At 36.3% G+C, this 15,717-nt stretch overlaps 1 long non-coding RNA gene and 1 pseudogene across 2 annotated transcripts in view; one reads left to right on the forward strand and one right to left on the reverse strand.

The window, feature by feature from the left end:
- Positions 1–15,717, forward strand: part of LOC140845145 (uncharacterized) — a 102,392-nt gene that overhangs the window by 65,221 nt on the left and 21,454 nt on the right. For both annotated transcript variants that reach the window (XR_012123866.1, XR_012123865.1), the window contains exon 2: positions 2,356–2,447. This is a non-coding gene — a long non-coding RNA (uncharacterized lncRNA). The remainder of the gene's footprint in view (positions 1–2,355; positions 2,448–15,717) is intronic.
- LOC140845143 (large ribosomal subunit protein eL30 pseudogene) lies at positions 1,597–2,097 on the reverse strand (annotated as a pseudogene).

Genomic DNA, 15,717 nt, shown 5'->3' on the forward strand with positions numbered 1-15,717 from the left:
GCAATACCTCCTAAATAGGGTGTTTGGGAGGGACTAAATGGGAAAATCATTTAGCATGATGCTTGCCAAATATTAAATGTTGAGTAAATGTTACTATTGTTGTAAGTGTCCTGAGCATCTTGGATAAATGGGCCATGAAGGTAGTATTTCATAATTGAAATGATATGAAAGCACATCTGTAAGGTATTTTTTTAAAAATTAAGGTATCATCAATATACAATCGTACAAAGGTTTCACATGAGCAACATTCACCCATGATGGTTTCAGCATTCACCCATACTATCAAGTCCCTCCTGCCCCCAAACCACCCCATTGCAATCACTATCCTTTGGCATAGTAAGATGCTATAGAGTCATTACTTGTCTTCTCAGTGCTATACTGCCTTCCCCTATATAGTGGCTGCTAATTATAGTGCCCCTTAATCTCCTCTCCCTCCCTCCCCAGCCACCCTCTCCAACCCTTTCCCTTTGGTAACCACTAGTCCCTTCACCTATAAGGTATTCATTCTTATTGTTATTTTGGAAACATACTAGAATTTAATGTGCCATTAAGTTTTTGTCAAAATTGTGAGTTATTTATTTAATTAAAAGTGTCATTGATATACAATCTTATGTTGGTTTCAAATATACAACATAGTGATTCGACAGTTACCCGTATTATTAAATCCTCACCCCTCTAGTGTGGTTACTGTCTCTTAACTTATTAAGATGTTACAGAATCATTGACTATATTCTCTCTGCTGTACTGCCATCCCCATGACTAACATATTGTGATTGTGAATTACTGTGCCCCTTTATCCCCTTCCCCCACCCCATCTTTCCCCTTGGTAACCACTAGTTCATTCCTGATGTCTTTGAGTCTACTGCTGTTTTGCTCCTTCTGTTTTGTTCTAACAAAGTTATTTTTAAAGGAAAACTGCTTATGAAGTCTCATTTTAATCTCAAAACATATTCATTAAAGCCTTTTCACTAATCTCGAAGGAGTATTGTATCACCATCTAGAAGCTCTTCTTTTGGATCTGTGACAGTTGTTATATTTGACTTGCATTGTTCTAATACATTATTTTGTTTATTGTTTCTAGTTGGTGTCAGAGATTGACTCCTTTTATTAACCTATTCCTTGGGGACCAGCCACATGGGAACTTTATATAATATCTGATTGGATGTGTTTCTGGTAGAATGTGTACTTCTGAATGTTTTTCTAGTATTTGTGATGAATTTTTTAACTGTTCCTGCTTATGACTAATTGAATGCATTTGTGACTCAATGGTAGCATTAGGATTTAGCAACAAAGTGATAGAAGTTCTGAAATAATCTTCTACACAGATTGTTCCATGTTTCGTGCTAGCATCCATGTTTATGCAGTGGCAGTGGCTCTAATTCTTTCCCCTAATTTATCTCTAAAGTTTACTTTAAAATACTTACGGTATCCTTTTTATTTATTCCCACTAATTAATTTCCATATATTTAAGTTGATAAGCAGAAATTGATGTAGTAGTTGATAACTTGTTAATCTCCTAGAAGTAGTCTACTTCTCTCTCTTTTTTTCTTTTTTAAACAAACTCTGGCAGTTTTATTAAAGAAAAATTTTGATGATTTACTTTTCACCAGTCTGTTCTGGCATTCTTCTAATGATACCAGAATCAGCTGGGTCAGCGATGGCCCGTGTGCATACTCTGGTATTTTCCACATGCTGTGCCAGTTCAACATTATGGCCACTGTAGTGATGGACACCAGTTTTGGCCCACATGGCATTGTACTCATGACTGGGCAGCTGTTGGTGAGGATGAACAATTTCGCTTTGCCTTGTCTGGTCATTTTCAGAATCTGCATGTATACCAACACGTACTTTGCACTTTCCATAATGAGCTGGAGCCTGGAATTGATCGACTGCAGCGATTATTTTTTTTTTGTCTTTGCGCCCACCATCTTCCTGCCTTAGGTGGCGGGGGAGGGGGTGAGAAAGGAAGCTACTTACTTCTCATTTTAAATGTTAGAAAGGCTCTGTGGATTAGATTGAAATTTGTTTGTCCTTTTGTTTAAAAAGCCATGCTTCTAATTATGCAGGAAATCTCATCAGATTTAAGGGAAGAGTAGATAAAGGTACTTAGGTGTTTTAATGCTTTTGAACTGTTTATACTTTGTTCCTATCCTCAGTGAGAAAATTGATAGCTTATTATACAATCAAAGGTTTGGAGTTTTTTGCCAGAATTTTTCAGGATAGAATTCAGACTTTTGTAGGATAGATAGAAAACTGAGAATAGATATTTCACCAGAGTTAAAATAATCTTAGCTGCTTAAAAGTCATAATCAATCTGATATCAAAATATAATTGTTTTTTGAAACTTGTTTCCAGATCATAGCAATGGATCATCTAACTTGAAAGCCCTGTCAGGAAGCTCTGGATATAAATTTGGTGTTCTTGCTAAGATTGTGAATTACATGAAGGTGAGTACTTTTCTCAAACAATAAAACTCTAACTTTTTGGCAGAAGAAGGGATTGGGATTTACAGAAGTAAATTTGTGTGTACATATTAAAATTCATCAAATTATGTGCAATTTATTATATGCCTGTTATACCTCAGTGAAACTGTAAATCAAGCCCTGTACAGTCTATCAAATTAGCATCCAGAGAGTCACCTAAACCTATGTAATTTACATTAATTCAGGTACACAATTAAAACCCACCATTTCACTGTAAAATTGTGCCCAGGCAGTAGGTACACAGTATGCCGTTGTGGCTGTCTGTCTGTTGAGGGGGACTGACATTTAAATGTCATGTTTTTTGCTGCTTAGATAATACAGTCTTCACTCATCTAGATGACCCTTTGTTTATCTAGAAGAGTGATCTTAAAAGTTTTACTTGTGTCGTCTGAAGCAATTTTAAAAAATAGTGTACCTCTGCACATATTTAAATTGACAATACAATTTTCAGTAAAAGTTTAAATTAGTGACCAAGGATGGACTCTCTGGCATACTGTAATTCAGTAAAATACATTACTTTTAAATTTTTCTAATGAACTCTAAGCGCTATTATTAATTTAAAATACAAAAAAGCAAAGTTCAGTAGTTGGAAATTTTAATTATTCTCCCTTTGAATTTGTATGCCCATTCTGTTACTCCCACTGAATTTTTTTAAATTGAAGAATCATTGATATACAATCTTCTGTTGTTTCAAGTATACAGCATAGTGGTTCAACAGTTACCCATATTATTAAATCCTCACCCCAATTAGGAAGATATTACAGAATTATTTGCTGTATTCTCCATGCTGTGCTACTGTCCCCATGACCAGCTTACATTATGATTGAGATTTTTTGTGTCCTTTTATCCCCCTCACATTCTTCATCCCTGACCCACCCCAAACCCCTCCCCCATGGTAACTGCCAGTCACTGTTCAGTGCCTGTGAGTCTTCTTTATCCATTCATCTGTTGATGGACACTTTGGTTGCTTCCATATCTTGGCTATTGTAATAATGTGGCAGTGAACATATGGGTGCATGTGTCTTTTTGAATCAGGGATTGTTTTCTTTGGGAAAATTCCTAAAAGTGGCATTACTGGGTAATATGGAATTTCTATTTTTAGTTTTTTTGAGGAAACTCCGTACAGCCTTCTACAGTGGTTACACCAATTTACATTCTCACCAAAAGTGTGGGAGGGTTCCCTTTTGTCCTCATTCTTGTCAACTCTTATTTCTTTCAGATAGTATGCATTCTAACTGGTATGAGGCAATAATACCTCATTGTGGTTTTGATTTGCATTTCCCTGATGATTAGGGATGTGGAACGTCTTGTCATATGTTTCTTGGCCATCTGTTTCTCTTTGGAGAAATGTCTGTTCACATCCTCTGTCCATTTTTTAATCAAGTTATTTGTTTTTTGTTGTTGAGGCTTATGAGTTCTTTATGTATTTTGAATGTTAACCCCTTATTAGATAAATTATTTACGAATATATTCTCCCATACTATAGAATGCCTTTTTGTTCTGCTGATGGTGTCCTTTGCTGTACAGAATCTTTTTAGTTTGATGTAGTCCCACTTTCTCATTTTTTATTTTATTTACCTTGCCTGAGGAGATGTATCTAGGAAAAATTACTCATGCTTATGCTCAAGAGATTTTTACCTATGTTTTCTTCTAAGAGTTCTATGGTTTTATGTTTTACATTTAGTTCTTTGATCCATTTCGAGTTTACTTTTGTGCATGGGGTTAGACAATAATCCAGTTCCATTCTCTTGCATGTACTGTCCAGTTTTTCCAGCACCAGTTTTTGAAGAGGCTGTCTTTTCTCCCTTGTATGGTTTCTTTATTGTATATTAATTGGCTGTATATGTGTGGGTTTATATCTGGGCTCTCTATGCTGTTCCATTGATCTGTGGGTCTGTTCTTGTGCCAGTACCAAATTGTCTTGATTACTGTGGCTTTGTAGTAGACCTTCAAGTCAGGGAGCGTAATCCCCCCAGCTTTGTTCTTCTTTTTCATGATGGCTTTGGCTATTCAGGGTGTTTTGTCATGTCATATGAACTTTAGGATTATTTGCTCTAGCTCAGTGAAAACTGCTGTTGGAATTTTGATAGGGATTGCATTGAATCTGTAAGTCACTTTAGGCAGGACAATATTAATTATTCCTATCCATGAGCAAGTGATACCTTTTCATTTTTATATGTGTCATCTTTAATTTCTGTCATGAGTATCATACAGTTTTTAGAGTACAGGTCTTTCACTTCCTTGGTTAGCTTTATTCCTAGGTATTTTATTCTTTTTGCTGTAATTGTGAATGGAGTTGTTTCCCTGATTTCTTTTTCTGCTAATTTGTTGTTAGTATAAGAATGTAAGAAATTTCTCTGTATTATTTTTGTATTGTGCAACTTTGCTTAATCCAGTATTCCAGTAGATTTTTTGGTGGTGTCTTTAGGGTTTTCCATATATATATATATATATATATATATATATATATATATATATATATATATAGTGTGTCATCTGTAAATAGTGACCCTTAAACTTCTTCATTACCAATTTGGATGCCTTTTATCTCTATTTTGTCTGATTGCCATGGGTAGGGCCTCCACTTCTGTGTTGAATAAAAGTGATGGGAGTGGGCATCCTTGCCTTGTTCCTGCTTAGAGGAAAAGCTTTCAGCTTTTTGCCATTCAGTGTGGTGTTAGGTGTGGGTTTGTTGTATGTGGCCTTTCTTATGTTGAGGTATGTACCCTCTATACCCATTTTACTGAGAGTTTTTATCATGAATGGATGTTCAATTTTGTCAAATGCTTTTTCAGCATCTGTTGAGGTGATCATGTGGTTTTTATTCTTTTTGTTAACATTTAACAAAAGGTTTGATTGATTTATGAATATTGTACCATCCTTGCATCCCTAGAATAAATCCCGTTTGGTTGTGATGTATGGTCTTTTTGATGTAGTTTTAAACTTGGTTTGCTAATGTTTTGTTGAGGATTTTTGCATCTATGTTCATCAGGAATATTGGTCTGTAATTTTCATTTTTGGGGTATCTTTGCCTGGTTTTGGTATTAGAATGATGCTGGCCCCATAGAATGAGCTTGGAAGTATTCCCTCCTCTTCTTCCTTTTGTAGTACTTTAAGAAGGATTGTTTATAGCTATTTAAATATTTGGTTAGAATTCAGCTATGATGTCATCTGGTCATAGACTTTTATTTTTTGGGAGATTTTTGATTACCAGTTCAATTTCATTGCTGCTAATTGGTCTGTTCAGATTTTCTGTTTCTTCCTGTGTCAGTAGTGGAAGGTTGTATTTTTCTAGGAAGTTTTTCATTTCTTCTGGGTTGTCCAGTTTATTGGCATATAATTTTTCATAGTATTCTCTAATCTCTGTATTTCTGTGCTGTCCATTTTGATTATCCTTCCTTGTTTGTGATTTTATGTGTGCACATTCTCCTTTTTTTCTTGATAAGTCTGGCTAGGGGTTTGTCTATTTTGTTTATTTTCTCATAGAACCAGCTCTTGGTTTGGGGTTTTTTTTTTTTCTATTGTGTAGTTCTTCTCTATTTTATTTATTTCTGCTCTGATCTTTATTATTCCCTTCTTCGACTAACTTTGGGTTTCATTTGTTCATCTTTTCCTAGTTTCTTTAATTGTGAGTTTAGACTGTTTATTTGGGATTGTTCTTGTTTTTTGAGGTAGGCCTATAAGGCTATATAGTTTCAGAATCACTTTTATGGTATCCCACAAACTTTGAAATGTTGAATTTTGTTTTCATTTGTCTCCATGTATTGCTTGATTTCTGTTTTAATTTTTTCACTGATCCACTGATTATTTAGAAGCATGTTGTTTAGCCTCCATATCTTGGTAGGCTTTTTGTTTTCTTTATGTAATTTATTTCCAGTTTCATACAATTTCAGTCATGTCAAATTTATTTTAGTTCTTTTTGTGACCTAGTATATGATCTATTCTGGAGAATGTTCCATTTGCATTCGAGAAAAACATGTATCCTGCTGCTTTTGGATGGAATGTTCTGTAGATGTCTGTTAAGTCCCTTTGATATAGTATGCTGTTCAGTGCCTTTCTGTCTGTTTGATCTATTGATGTGAATGGTGTGTTAAAGTCTCCTCAAATGAATATGTTATAATCTATTTTCCCCTTTAATTCTGTATTCTACATATGTAGGTGCTCTGATGTGGTGTGCATAGATATTTATAATGGTTATATCCTCTTGTTGGACTGACCCCTTTATCATTATGTAATGTCCTTCTGTGTCTCTCTTTACTTTCTTTGTTTTAAAATCAATTTTTTCTAATATAAGTACTGGTACTCCTGCCTTTTTTCTCCCTGATTTGCATGAAGTATCTTTTTCCATCCCTTCACTTTTATTCTGTGATTGTCTTTGGGTTTGAAGAGAGTCTTTTGTAGGCAGCATATTGATGGTGTAAGATAAATTCTAACCAAAATAAGCAGGTGAGGAGAGGCCACAAAGGGCTAGGCAGTTTATTTGAGCACAGTCCCGGGCGTGATTCACCAGTCTGAAACAGGCTGGAGAAGTTGCGTGCAACCAGACAGGTGGGGAGTTTTTAAAGAAGATAGGGGGAGGCAGAGCATAGATTTACAGCTGTGTGAGGATTGGCTAGCCTAAGGCACCTTTTTCAGATTGGGAGGGGGCAGCAGCCAGGGACTTTGGCATGTCATCAGTGTCCGACATGCTCACCCCTCCCTCCAGTGCCTCCAACCTTACAGATGGGTCTTGTTTTTTTGTCCATTCTGTAACTCTGTCTTTTGGTTGGTGCATTCTGTCCATTTACTTTTAAGGTAATTATTGATAGATATGTACTTACTGCCATTTTATTATATTCTGATTGTTTTTGTAGTTCCTCTCCATTCCTTTCTTCCTATCTTATACCCTTCTCTTGTTATTTGATGGTTTTCTTTAGTGTTGTTATTGGATTTCTCTTTCTTAATTTTTTGTGTATTTATTACAGGCTTTAGGTTTGTGGTTACCATAAGGTTCTTGGATAGCTTCAAAACTATGTAACAGTCTATGTTAAGCTGATGATTGCTCTCTTCCAGATAGAATGTAAAAGTACTTTTTTTAATTCTTCCTCCTCCACACTTTGTTTTTGATGTCATGATCTGCACTTTTTTTGTATCCCTTGACTGGTTTTAGGTATGGTTGTTTTTACTAGTTCTGTTTTGTTTTAATTTTGTACTTGCTTGGTAAGGAATTGGTCTACTACCTTTACTGTGGGTTTATTTTCACTGCTGAAGTCTATTTAAGCTTAAGAACATTTCCATTTGCAGAAGTCCCTTTAACATGTCCTGTAGTGCAGTTTTAGTGGTCATAAATTCCTTCAGTTTTTGTTCATCTGGGAAATGTTTGATTTCTCCTTCAAATTTGAAAGATAATTTTGCTTGGTAGAAGATTCTTGGTTGAAGGTCCTTTTCAATACATTAAATATTTCATGCCACTCCATTCTGGCCTATAAAGTTTCTGCTGAGAAGTCAACTGATAGTCTGATGGTGTTTCCCTTATAAGTAATCATTTTTCTCTCTCTGGCTGCTTTCTGTACCCTCTTTTTTGTCATTAATCTTTGTCACTTTAATTACTATATGGCTTGTTGTCTTCCTGTGATTCCTTCTGTCAGGGGCTCTTAGCATTCCTTCCCCATACTGGGGAAGTTTAAACAGTTACTTCCTCAAAGAGACTTTCTATCCCTTTGTCTCTCTTCTCCTTCTGGTACCCATATTATGTGAATATTGTTTCATTTGGATTGACCACACAGCAATCTTACCATTCTTTCATTCCTAGAGATCCTTTTTTCTCTCTGCTCTTCAGTTTTGTTGTGTTTCTGGTCTCTAATTTCCATCTTAATCATTGTCTCCTCTACTTGCAGCAATCTGTTACTCATTCCCTCCATTGCATATTTCATTTCAGTTCTGTGTTCTTCAGCTCTCAGTGGTCTTTTTCAGCTCTTCTCTATGTTGATGTCCTCCCTGAATCTGGAATACTTTTCTGCAGACCAGTGAGCATATTTACAACTGTTACTTTGAAATCTTTATCAAGAAGATTGGTAATCTCTTGTTTCATTTAGCCCTCTTTCTCGTGTCTTACCCTATAGTGTTGTTTGGAACATATTCCTCTGCCTTCTTATTTTGTCAGGATTTCTGTGTTTCTTCCTTTGTATTAGATGTATCTGCTATCCCTCCTGGTCTAGAGAGTAATGGCTTTCTGAACAAGGCATCCTGTGGTGCCCAGAAGCTCAAGACTCCTTACTCTCTACTGCCTGGTTCTCCTTTGTTGCCCCACAGTTGCTGTTGGTGGGCTGTGGGCATGGCCGCCTTTCTGCCTGTCTGCCAGCAGTGGTCTCTCTCAGCCCACCACCACTCATGGCAGGTTGCCTGGCTGGCCCTTTGTGAGCAGAGCAGTGGTGCTTCTGCTGGTACAGTTGTGGGTGGGGCTGTCCTCTGCCTGCCCTGCAGCGATGTGGCACTGCTGGGCTAATGGGGTGGGTGGCCTAGGTGCGAGGATATGGGAGTCTGGGCCCTCCTACTGAATTTTATCATAATATATATTTTTATGCTTGGAAATCTTACGGATCATCTACCAAACTTTGCTACGAAATTAGAAATTTTTTCTTGTGACTGTAAGACTCACATAATAAAAACATTTTCTGTTTGTGTTTTTGCAATTATTAACACACAGTTGATTGGCACAGAGTTGATTAGCGCAACTTACCTGTTACAATTTTGGTTAAAATTTACTTTGTATGTAACAGTGATTCAGCAGAAATCTGTTTTTTAATGAAATGTATGCAGCTGTCTCCTCCCTTTCTCCACTGGTTCCTGTATCTGGAGGTATATATTATTTATTGATAGAATGAAACAGGATTTGGCACCAATTTCTAGTCTTATTTTTAGATCTTGTGGGTTTAAGTGCTGAGAAATAAATGTTTGTATAAATAAAGTGTATTATAATGGATATTTTGTGATAGCGAAACCTTCCAAGTTACATGCCAGAAATCACTTAGGGATTTATCATCCAGCATTTATCATTTGACAATTCAATTACATCTGTCTTCATTTCTGTTGAAGCAAAATAATGGGAACCACATAACTTGCCATAGAATTTGTTACCTGGTCCTTAACCATTTACTTTCCTAGTTTCTAAAAAGTCCATCAAACGGGCTTTACCAACATGTAGCAAATGTCAAATTTGTCAGCTCCCCCTTCCTCCCCTTATAGGCACTTTCTTTAATCTGATGATATTCTCAAGGGTGGTTGGGAAAGTAAAAATACTACTAATTTCAGTATACGTTTGCCAGTATAATTTCTTTCATAAAATGTTGTTATCTCATGTGTATTACCATATTTTTTATCAAAACCTTCAGGATGAAGTATTACCTTATTTAATTTATAGAATGTATCTTCTTGTTAACAAAGCTAGTTTCCACTGTCAGATTGACCAGCTTGTTTTATCAAGTTTATATATCAAATTTGTTTTTTAAGTTCAAATAAATACGTTAATACATATTTTAAGTACTAGAAATTCCACTGAGAAATAAATTAGAATGCATACTAAAAGAAACTACTAAGGTAGTTGAAATTCAAATTACATGGATCAAATTTATTAATATATACATTTTTATAATTAAAAAATACATGGCTTATCATGTTATATTGTGTTAGATATTTACATATAAGCAAGGGATGTGCTGAAAGGTGTGTTACTCCTTTTCTCAGTGTATGTGTTTGTATCTTTTTGATGTCTGATTTTCAGCTTTTAGTTATAAATAAAAGGGAATAACTCAGAACTAAATTTTATTTTGGAGTAATTAATGAAATGATGCTATTGCTAAAAAATGAATTGGTCTTACAATTAGCTATGACTTATTTTCTGATAGGTAGAAATAGGAAATTATTTAAAAGATGCAGTGAGAATTGACTAATCAATAAAATTTTCATGATATGATTTGACAAAATAGGTTTTAACTGCCACTTTGAAGAATTCACACTCAGTCTAAAATAGTCTATATGCAGTTTTTGTGGGTTTTTTGGAGCATAACTTGAAAATTTGGTAGTCTTGGAAAATATTTGTTTTATTTAGAAGAACCCGCTCCCTTAAGTGATACTGCTTCAGCTCTTAAAATGTGCTTTTCCTTCACACTAACAAATGCTCAAGGAATGAGTATTGAGAATTGCTGAAGGAAATTACTTATACTTGGAAAAGATCCAGTTTTTTTTTATTGTCTAAAATGTATGAGCCATTTGTTTTTATTTTTATTTATTTATTTTTTTTCATTAAAAAATTTTGTTACCATTAATCTACAATTACATGAAGAACATTATGTTTACTAGGCTCCCCCCTTCACCAAGTAACCCCCCAGCCCATTACAGTCACTGTCCATCAGCATAGTAAGATGCTATAGAATCACTACTTGTCTTCACTGTGTTGCACAGCCCTCCCCATGCCCCCACCCCCACCCCGCCACATGCTAATTGTAATACCCTCTTTCTTTTTCGCCATCCTTATACCTCCCTTCCCACCCATCCTCCCCAGTCCCTTTCCCTTTGGTAACTGTTATTCCATTCTTGGGTTCTGTGAATCTGCTGCTGTTTTGTTCCTTCAGTTTTTCTTTAATTTTATGCTCCACATATGAGTGAAATCATTTGATACTTGTCTTTCTCTGCCTGGCTTATTTCACTGAGCATAATACCCTCTAGCTCCATCCATGTTGTTGCAAATGGTAGGATTTGTTTTCTTCTTATGGCTGAATAATATTCCATTGTGTATATGTACCACATCTTCTTTATCCATTCATCTACTGATGGACACTTATGTTGCTTCCATTTCTTGGCTATTGTAAATAGTGCTGTGATAAACATAGGGGTGCATCTGTCTTTTTCAAACTGGAGTGCTGCATTCTTAGGGTAAATTCCTGGAAGTGGAATTCCTGGGTCAAATGGTATGTCTTTATTGAGCTTTTTGAGGAACCTCCATACTGCTTTCCACAATGGTTGAACTAATTTACATTCCCACCAGCAGTGTAGAAGGGTTCCCCTTTCTCCGCAACCTCACCAACATTTGTTGTTGTTTGTCTTTTAGATGGTGGCCATCCTTACTGCTGTGAGGTGATATCTCATTGTGGTTTTAATTTGGATTTCTCTGATGAGTAGCAATATGGAGCATCTTTTCATGTGTCTGTTGGCCATCTGAATTTCTTCTTTGGAGAACTGTCTGTTTGGCTCCTCTGCCCATTTTTAAATTGGATTATTTGCTTTTTTGTTGAGGTGCATGAGCTCTTTATATATTTTGAATGTCAACCCTTTATCGGATCTGTCATTTATGAATATATTCTCCCATATTGTAGGGTACCTTTTTGTTCTATTGATGGTGTCCTTTGCTGTACAGAAGCTTTTCAGCTTGATATAGTCCCACTTGTTCATTTTTGTTTTTGTTTCCCTTGCCAGGGGAGATATGTTCATGACGAAGTCACTCATGTTTATGTCTGAGAGATTTTTGCCTGTGTTTTTTTCTAGGAGTTTTATGGCTTCATGACTTACATTCAGGTCTTTGATCCATTTCGAATTTACTTTTGTGTATGGGGTTAGACAGTGATCCAGTTTCATTCTCTTACATGTAGCTGTCCAGTTTTGCCAGCACCATCTGTTGAAGAGACTGTCATTTCACCATTGTATGTGCATGGCTCCTTTATCATATATTAATTGACCATAAATGCTTGGGTTAATATCTGGGGTCTCTATTCTGTTCCACTGGTCTGTGGCTCTGTTCTTGTGCCAGTACCAAATTGTCTTGATTACTGTGGCTTTGTAGTAGAGCTTGAAGTTGGGGAGCGAGATCCCGCCAACGTTATTCTTCCTTCTCAAGATTGCTTTGGCTATTCGTGGTCTTTTGTGTTTCCATATGAATTTCTAAACTATTTGTTCCAGTTTGTTGAAGAATGTTGTTGGTAATTTGATAGGGATTGCATCAAATCTGTATATTGCTTTGGGCAGGAAGGCCATTTTGATGATATTCATTCTTCCTAGCCAGGAGCATGGGATGAGTTTCCATTTGTTAGTGTCCTCTTTAATTTCTCTTAAGAGTGTCTTACAGTTTTCAGGGTATAGGTCTTTCACTTCCTTGGTAAGGTTTATTCCTAAGTATTTTATTCTTTTTGATGCTATTGTGAATGGAATTGTTTTCCTGATTTCTCTTTCTATTGCTTCATTGTTAGTGTATAGGAAAGCCACAGATTTCTGTGTGTTAATTTTGTATCCTGCAACTTTGCTGAATTCCAATATCAGTTCTAGTAGTTTTGGAGTGGAGTCTTTAGGGTTTTTTATGTACAGTACCATGTCATCTGCAAATAGTGACAGTTTAACTTCTTCTTTACCAATTTGGATTGGTTGTATTTCTTTGTTTTGTCTAATTGCCGTGGCTAGGACCTCCAGTACTATGTTGAATAACAGTGGGGAGAGTGGGCATCCCTGTCTTGTTCCTGATCTCAGAGGAAATGCCTTCAGCTTCTCACTGTTCAGTATGGTGTTGGCTGTGGGCTTATCATATATGGTCTTTATTATGTTGAGGTACTTTCCCTGTATACCCATTTTGCTGAGAGTTTTTATCATGAATGGATGTTGAATTTTGTCGAATGCTTTTTCAGCATCTATGGAGATGATCATGTGGTTTTTGTCCTTCTTTTTGTTGATGTGGTGGATGATGTTGATGGATTTTCGAATGTTGTACCATCCTTGCATCTCTGGGATGAGTCCCACTTGGTCATTGTGTAAGATCGTTTTGTTGTATTTTTGAATTCGGTTTGCTAATATTTTGTAGAGTATTTTTGCATCTATGTTCATCAGGGATATTGGTCTGTAATTTTCTTTTTTGGTGGGGTCTTTGCCTGGTTTTGGTATTAGGGTGATGTTGGCTTCATTGAATGAGTTTGGGAGTATTCCCTCCTCTTCTATTTTTTGGAAAACTTTAAGGAGAAATGCGTGTTATGTCTTCTCTGTATGTCTGATAAAATTCTGAGGTAAATCCATCTGGCCCTGGGGTTTTGTTCCTGGGTAGTTTTTTGATTACCGCTTCAATTTCTTTGCTGGTAGTTGGTTTCTTTAGGTTTTGTGTTTCTTCCTTGGTCAGTCTTAGAAGGTTGTATTTTTCTAGGAAGTTGTGCATTTCTTCTAGGTTTTCCAGCTTGTTAGCATATTGGTTTTCACAGTATTCTCTAATAATTCTTTGTATTTTTGTTGGGTCCATCGTGATTTTTCCTTCCTTGTTTCTGATTCTGTTGGTGTGTTGATTCTCTTTTTCTCTTAATAAGTTTGGCTAGAGGCTTATATATTTTGTTTGTTTTCTCAAAGAACCAGCTCTTGGTTTCATTGATTTTTTTCAATTGTTTTATTCTTCTCAATTTTATTTATTTCTTCTCTGATCTTTATTATGTCCCTCCTTCTGCTGACTTTAGGCCTCATTTGCTCTTCTTTTTTCCAGTTTCGATAATTGTGATGTTAGACTATTCATTTGGGATTGTTCTTCCTTCTTTAAATATGCCTGGATTGCTATATACTGTCCTCTTAAAACTGCTTTTGCTGCGTCCCACAGAAGTTGGGGCTTTGTGTTATTGTTGTCATTTGTTTCCATATATTGCTGGATCTCCATTTTAATTTGGTCATTGATCCATTGATTATTTAAGAGCATGTTGTTAAGCCTCCATGTGTTTGTGAGCCTTTTTGCTTTCTTTGTACAATTTATTTCTAGTTTTATACCTTTGTGGTCTGAGAAGTTGGTTGGTAGAATTTCTTTCTTTTGGAATTTACTGAGGCTCTTTTTATGGCCTAGTATGTGGTCTATTCTGGAGAATGTTCCATGTGCAGTTGAGAAGAATGTGTATCCTGTTGCTTTTGGATGTAGAGTTCTATAGATGTCTATTAGGTCCATCTGTTCTAGCGTGTTGTTCAGTGCCTCTGTGTCCTTACTTACTTTCTGTCTGGTGGATCTGACCTTTGGGGTGAGTGGTGTGTTAAAGTCTCCCAAAATGAATGCATTGCATTCTATGTCCTCCTTTAATTCTGTTAGTATTTGTTTCACATATGTTGGTGCTCCTGTATTGGGTGCATATATGTTTATAATGATTATATCCTCTTGTTGGACTGAGCCCTTTATCATTATGTAATGTCCTTTTTTATCTCTTGTTACTTTCTTTATTTTGAGGTCTATTTTGTCCGATACTAGTATTGCAACACCTGCTTTTTTCTCCCTGTTGTTTGCATGAAATATCTTTTCCCAACCCTTGACTTTTAATCTGTGCATGTCTTTGGGTTTGAGGTGAGTCTCTTGTAAGCAGCATATACATGGGTCTTGCTTTTTTATCCATTCTATTACTCTGTGTCTTTTAATTGGTGCACTCAGTCCATTTACATTTAGGGTGATTATTGAAAGATATGTACTTATTGCCATTGCAGGCTTTAGATTTGTGGTCACCAAAGGTTCAAGATTAGCTTGTTTACTACCTTCCTGTCTGACCTCACAGCTTATTGAGCTGTTATAAACACAGTCTGATGATGATTTCTTTCCCTTCTTTTTCCTCCTCCTCCATTCTTCATATGTTGGGTGTTTTGTTCTGTGCTCTTTTTAGGAGTGCTCCCATCTAGAGCAGTCCCTCTAAGATACCCTGTAGAGGTGGTTTGTGGGAGGCAAATTCCATCAACTTTTGCTTGTCTGGGAATTGTTTAATCCGTCCTTCATATTTAAATGATAACCATGCTGGATACAGTATCCTTGATTCAAGGCCCTTCTGTTTCATTGCATTAAATATATCATAGCATTCTCTTCTGGCCTGTAAGGTTTCTGTTGAGAAGTCTGATGATAGCCTGATTGGTTTTCCTTTGTAGGTGACCTTTTTTACTCCCTCTGGCTGCCTTTAATATCTGTCCCTGTCCTTGATCTTTGCCATTTTAATTATTATGTGTCTTGGTGTTGACCTCTTTGGATCCCATCTCATTCTGTGTACCTCTGTAGTCTGAGCAACTATTTCATCCCCCAGTTTGAGGACGTTCTCAGTAATTATTTCTTCAAAGACACTTTCTATCCCTTTCTCTCTCTTCTTCCTCTGGTACCCCTATAATGCGAATATTGTTCCTTTTGGATTGGTCACACAGTTCTCTTAATACTGTTTCATTCCTGGAGATCCTTTTATCTCTCTCTGCTTCAGCTTCTATGCGTTCCTGTTCTCTGGTTTCTATTCCA

This window comes from Manis javanica, chromosome 12 (genome assembly GCF_040802235.1).
Source record: "Manis javanica isolate MJ-LG chromosome 12, MJ_LKY, whole genome shotgun sequence".
NCBI lineage: Eukaryota > Metazoa > Chordata > Mammalia > Pholidota > Manidae > Manis > Manis javanica.